Consider the following 5,291-nt stretch of genomic DNA (forward strand, 5'->3'; position numbering starts at 1 on the left):
CAGTTCTCCCCCTGCTTAGCCTTTTTGGTGAGTGGGGGAGTGAGTCTTGTGGGGTCCAATTGGTGTACCAAGCTTGCGTGTGTAGTTGGTGTTGCCTGCCCTGTATATGGGGCGTGTTTCTGGGCAGTCAGGGAGGGGGGGGGGTGGCTCTAACAATCAAGTCTCCCTGGTGATCCTAGAGTTTTAAAGCTGCTGCAATAGTCTAATCCTTCAGTTCAGTCCTGCCACAGTTTGTCTCTGCCACTGACCCACAAGTCCTTGGTATTGGCGTATGGCTCCTGAGACTTGCAAGTGGGCCCCTCTTCCAGGCCGTGCACCCCGGGTCCTCTGTTGAGGGATGACTGTGCTATGTCACAGGTGAGTGCCATCCCCCCAGGGCAGTTCTGGGCTTCTGGGCTGTGTAGGGAGGCTCCCAGTCTGCTGAAATGATGGCTGAATGGGGCTTTGTTAATTCACACTGCTCTACCTTCCCAACTCTGGGACAATCAGCTGAGGTTGCAGGGAAGGCCAATGTCCACGCCCAGTTCTGTGGTGTGTGCCTGCCACTTGAAGCACTTCCGTCACACTGGGCCGTCTGGGGCAGTTCCGGGCTATGGGGCTGGCGATGGGCAGGAGTGTTTCCTGTCCACCAGGATGATGGCTGTGAGCGGACACCCCCCTTTTCTTGGGAAGTTGTGGTGTTTAGTGAATTTTCTCAGCCACTGGATTATTGCGTTTTGTCTCAGAGCTCTCCTAGTTCTGCTCTTGACTTGACCTGCCCAAATTGCAAGTCTTTGAAGCTTTCTGTATTGGGCTTCTTAGAGTAATTGTTTTAGAAAAAGAAAAAAGGATTAAAACAAACAAACAAACAAACAAACAAACAAAAAAAACGGGCCCTCCTCAGAAATCTAATGGGTTATTGAAATGCTAAGAGACAAAGCAACCAGGGCCATTAAGGAAAGGTCCACAGGGCAGAGAGATCAGCTTTTCTTCGGGATTTGCATATGCGCCTCAGGGCCCTTCCCCTTTCTATGTTCACCAGAACTCCAAAAATCCTCCGCTTTTATTTTGGAGTTTTTCGTGTTGTTTTTTTTTCTATGCCTGTCTCCTCTATGCTGGGCTGGCTGCTCTCAGATTCTCTGGTGTCTGGTCTCAGTCTATCTATGGTTGGAGTTTGGATCAGTAGAATGAGTTTCCGATAAGGGCTGCCACTGCAGTTCTCCCTTCTCCTTCCCGGAGCTGACAGCCCCTCCTCCCCCGGGACTGAGCCTGGCAGGGAGGGGCGCGGGTCCCCTGGCCGCAAAAACTTACAGATTTCGCTGATCTCAGCAGTTCCACGTTTTCATGAGTGTTGTATGAAGTATGCCCAAAGTCAGATTGCTCTGTGGTGTCCAGTCCACGCAGTTCCTGGCTTTCTACCCACTTTCCTGGAGGAGTAACTAAAACATACAGCTCACCAGTCTGCCATCTTGCCCCGCCTCTCTTTAATTTCTTTTATCAGTGTTTTATAGATACCTATGTACAAGTCCTTTACAACCTTGGTTACAATGCTCCTAGATACTTGATTCTTTTAGTTGCTATTGTGAATGGATTGAATTTTTTTCTTGATATCTTCTTCTGATTTTTCATTGCTAGTGTATAGAAACACTACTGACTTTTGGGTGTTGATCTTGAACTCCGCCACTTTGCTGAATTCACTTATCAGCTCTCATAGCTTTGCTGTGGATTTTTCAGGATGTTTTTATTTATAGGATCATATCATCTGCACATAGGGAAAGTTTTACCTAATCCCTTCCAGTTTGAATGACTTTTATTTGTTTTTCGTGCCTAATTGCTCTGGCTAGAAGTTCCAGTACAGTGTTGAATAATAGTGGTGAGGGTGGGCATCCTTATCTTATTCTTGATCTGTGAGGGAAAGTTTTCAGTCTTTCACTATTGAGTAGAATGTTACCTGTGTGCTTTTCATATATGCACTTTATCAAGTTGAGGAAGTTAATGCACTTTATCGAGTTGAGGAAGGTAACTTCTATTCCTAGTGTTCTAAGTATTTTTATCAAGAAGGCAAGCTAGATTTTATCAAATGCCTTTTCTGTGTCAATTGAGAGGATAGTGCAGTTTTTTTCACTTCATTCTTTTAATGCAATGTATTACATTAATTGATTTTCTTATATTGAATCACCTTTGCATACCTGGCATATATTCCACTTGATCGTGATGTATAATTAAATTAATGTGCTCTTGATTTTGGTTTGCTAGTATTTTGTTGGGTATTTTTGCATCTATGTTCATTAGGGGTATTGGTCTGTAATTTTCCATTCTTGTGGTATGAGGGTGATATTTGCTTCATCAGATGAATTAAGGAGTATTTCCTCCTCTTAGTTTTTTTGCCAGAATTTAAGCAGGATTATTGTTAATTCTTCTTGGAAAGTTTAGTAATTTTCACCTGTGAGGCCATCTGGTCCTGCCTAGGCATTTCGTTTTTTGGGGGTGGTGGGGTAGGGTAGTGGTGGTTAACAATCCAATCTCTTTACTAGTTATTGGTATGCTCATATCTATTTCTTCTTGAGTCAGTGTAGGTAGTTTGGGTGTTTCTAAGAATTTGTCAATTTCATCTAGGTTATCTACTTTGTGGACATACAGTTGTTCGTGGTATCCTCTTATATTCCTTTTTAGCAGTAGGGTTGGTAATGTACACCTTTTCACTTCTGATTTTAGTTATTTGTTTCCTCTACTTTTTTCTTTGTCAGTCTAGCTAAAGTTTGTCATTTTTATTGTCTTTTCAGAGAATCAACTTTTGATTTCATTGATTCACTCTACTGCTTGTTTTTTTTTTGGCTGGGTGTACTTTATTGATGGTACATGACAGAGTAGAGCTCTCAGCCCCTCCCCTTCCTCAGGGGGTCTGGGATGGAAGCTGTGGAGGATGGGTGATGCTTGATGTCGGGGGATCGATTTGGGGCCAGGACTTCCCAGCAGCTGATGGCCTCTCTTCCTCTCATGCTGTCGCTGGGGCTGGAGGTCCAGGGGCTCTTACTCCTTGGAAGATGTGTAGACCATAAGGTCCACCACCCTGTTGCTGTAGCCAAATTCATTGTCATACCAGGAAATGAGCTTGATGAAGTGGTCGTTGAGGGCAATGCCAGCCCCAGCATCAAAAGTGGAGGAGTGAGTGTCACTGTTAAAGTCACAGGGGACAACCTGGTCCTCAGTGTAGCCTAGGATGCCCTTCAGGGGGCCCTCTGATGCCTGCTTCACCACCTCCTTGATGTCATCATATTTGGCCACTTTCTCCAGCTGGCAGGTCAGATCCATGATGGACACATTGGGGGTAGGGACATGGAAGGCCATGCCAGTGAGCTTCCCATTCAGCTCTGGGATGACCTTGCCCACAACCTTGGCAGCGCTGGTAGATGCAGGGATGATGTTTGGGCAACCCCACAGCTGTCACGCCACAGTTTCCCAGAGGGGCCATCCACAGTCTTCTGGGTGGCAGTGATGGCATGGACAGTGGTCATGAGTCCCTCCATGATGCCAAAGTTGTCATGGATGACCTTGGCCAGTGGTGCCAGGCAGTTGGTGGTGCAGGAAGCATTGCTGATGATCTTGAGGGAGTTGTCATACTTCTCATGGTTCACGCCCATCACAAACATGGGGGCATCAGCCAAAGGGGCAGAGATGATAACTCTCTTGTCACCACCCTTCAAGTGAGCCCCAGCCTTCTCCATGGTTGTGAAGACACTAGTGGACTCCACAACATATTCAGCACCAGCATCACCCCGTTTGATGTTGGTGGGATCTCACTCCTGGAAGATAGTAATTGGATTCCCATTGATGACAAGCTTTCCGTTCTCAACCTTGATGGTGCCTTTGAATTTGCCATGGGTGGAATCATACTGGAACATGTAGACCATGTAGTTGAGGTCAATGAAGGGGTCACTGATGGCCACAACCTGCACTTTGCCAGAGGTTATAGCAGCCCTGGTGACCAGGTGCCCAATATGGCCAAATCTGTTTATTCTGAACTTCACCATCGTGTCTCAGAGATGCGGCTGGCACTGCACAAAAAGATGCGGCTATCTGGTGAGCAGGCAGAAGCAAAGAGCCTCTTCTGCTGTTTGATTCTCTATTTCATTTATGTCTGCTTTAATCTTTGATTTTTACTTCTTTCTGCTCACTTTGGGTATAGATTGCTCTTATTTTTCTAGTTCTTTCAGTTCTGAGGTTAGGCCTCTGGTTTGAAATCTTTTTTAATGTAAGTATTAGAATTATAAGTTTCTCCCTCAGCACTGCCTTTGTTGAATCCCATATGTTTTGAAATATTTTATTTTCATTTGCATTCATCTCAAAATATGTCCTGATTTCCCTTGTGATTTCCTCTTTAATTCATTGGCTGTTTAAGAGTATGTTGTTTAATTCACACACATTTGTGAATTTTCCATTTCTCCCTCTGTTATTGATTTCTCATTTATTCCATTGTGTTTGTAGAAAACAGATTGTATGATTTCAATATTTTTTACTTTATTGAGATGTGGTCTATCCTGGAAAATGATACATGTGCACTTAAGAAGAATGTGTATTCTGTAGTTCTTGGGTGAAATGCTCTATATATGTCTCAAAGGGCTAGTTGGTTCAGAGCATTGTTGAAGTCTTCTATTTCCATATTAATCTTCTACCTAAATATTCTATCCATTATTGAAAGTGGTCTATTAAAGTCTCCTATTAATATAGAACTGTTAATTTCTCCCTTCAAATCTGTCAGTATTTGCTTCATACATGTTGAAGTTCTGCTGTTGGGTGCATTTGTATTTATAATTGTTCTGTCTTCTTGTTGAATTAAACTTTTATCAATATATAATGTCTATCTGCATCCCTCATAACTCTTTTTGTCTTAAAATCTATTTTATTTGATATTAGTTCAGTTACCTCAGCTCTATTTTGGTTACCACATGCATAGTATATTTTTTCCAATCTTTCACTTTCAACCTACTTATGTCTTTGAATTTGAGGTGAGTCCCTTGCAGATAGCATATAGTTAGATCATGCTTTTTAATCTATTCTGCCAATCTCTGCCTTTTGACTGGAGAGTTTAATCCATTTACATTTAAATTCACTACTAATAGTTCAGGACTTTCCTTTGCCATTTTTCTATTTAGTCATTGTAATTCTTATACATGTTTTTTCTTCAATTCTTCTGTTAATGCCTACTTTTATATTTATTTGATTTTTTGTATTGTACCATATTGAGTGCCTCCTCATTTCTATCTGGATATATTTTTCATTTCTTTTCCTTGTGGTTACCATGGGGTTCAATT

At 42.7% G+C, this 5,291-nt stretch overlaps 1 pseudogene; it reads right to left on the minus strand.

Annotated features, from left to right (window-relative positions):
* Nucleotides 1-3,009: 3,009 nt before the first annotated feature.
* Nucleotides 3,010-4,010, minus strand: LOC119523619 (annotated as a pseudogene).
* Nucleotides 4,011-5,291: the final 1,281 nt, after the last annotated feature.

The sequence above is a fragment of the Choloepus didactylus genome, chromosome X, assembly GCF_015220235.1.
Source record: "Choloepus didactylus isolate mChoDid1 chromosome X, mChoDid1.pri, whole genome shotgun sequence".
NCBI classification, from domain to species: domain Eukaryota; kingdom Metazoa; phylum Chordata; class Mammalia; order Pilosa; family Megalonychidae; genus Choloepus; species Choloepus didactylus.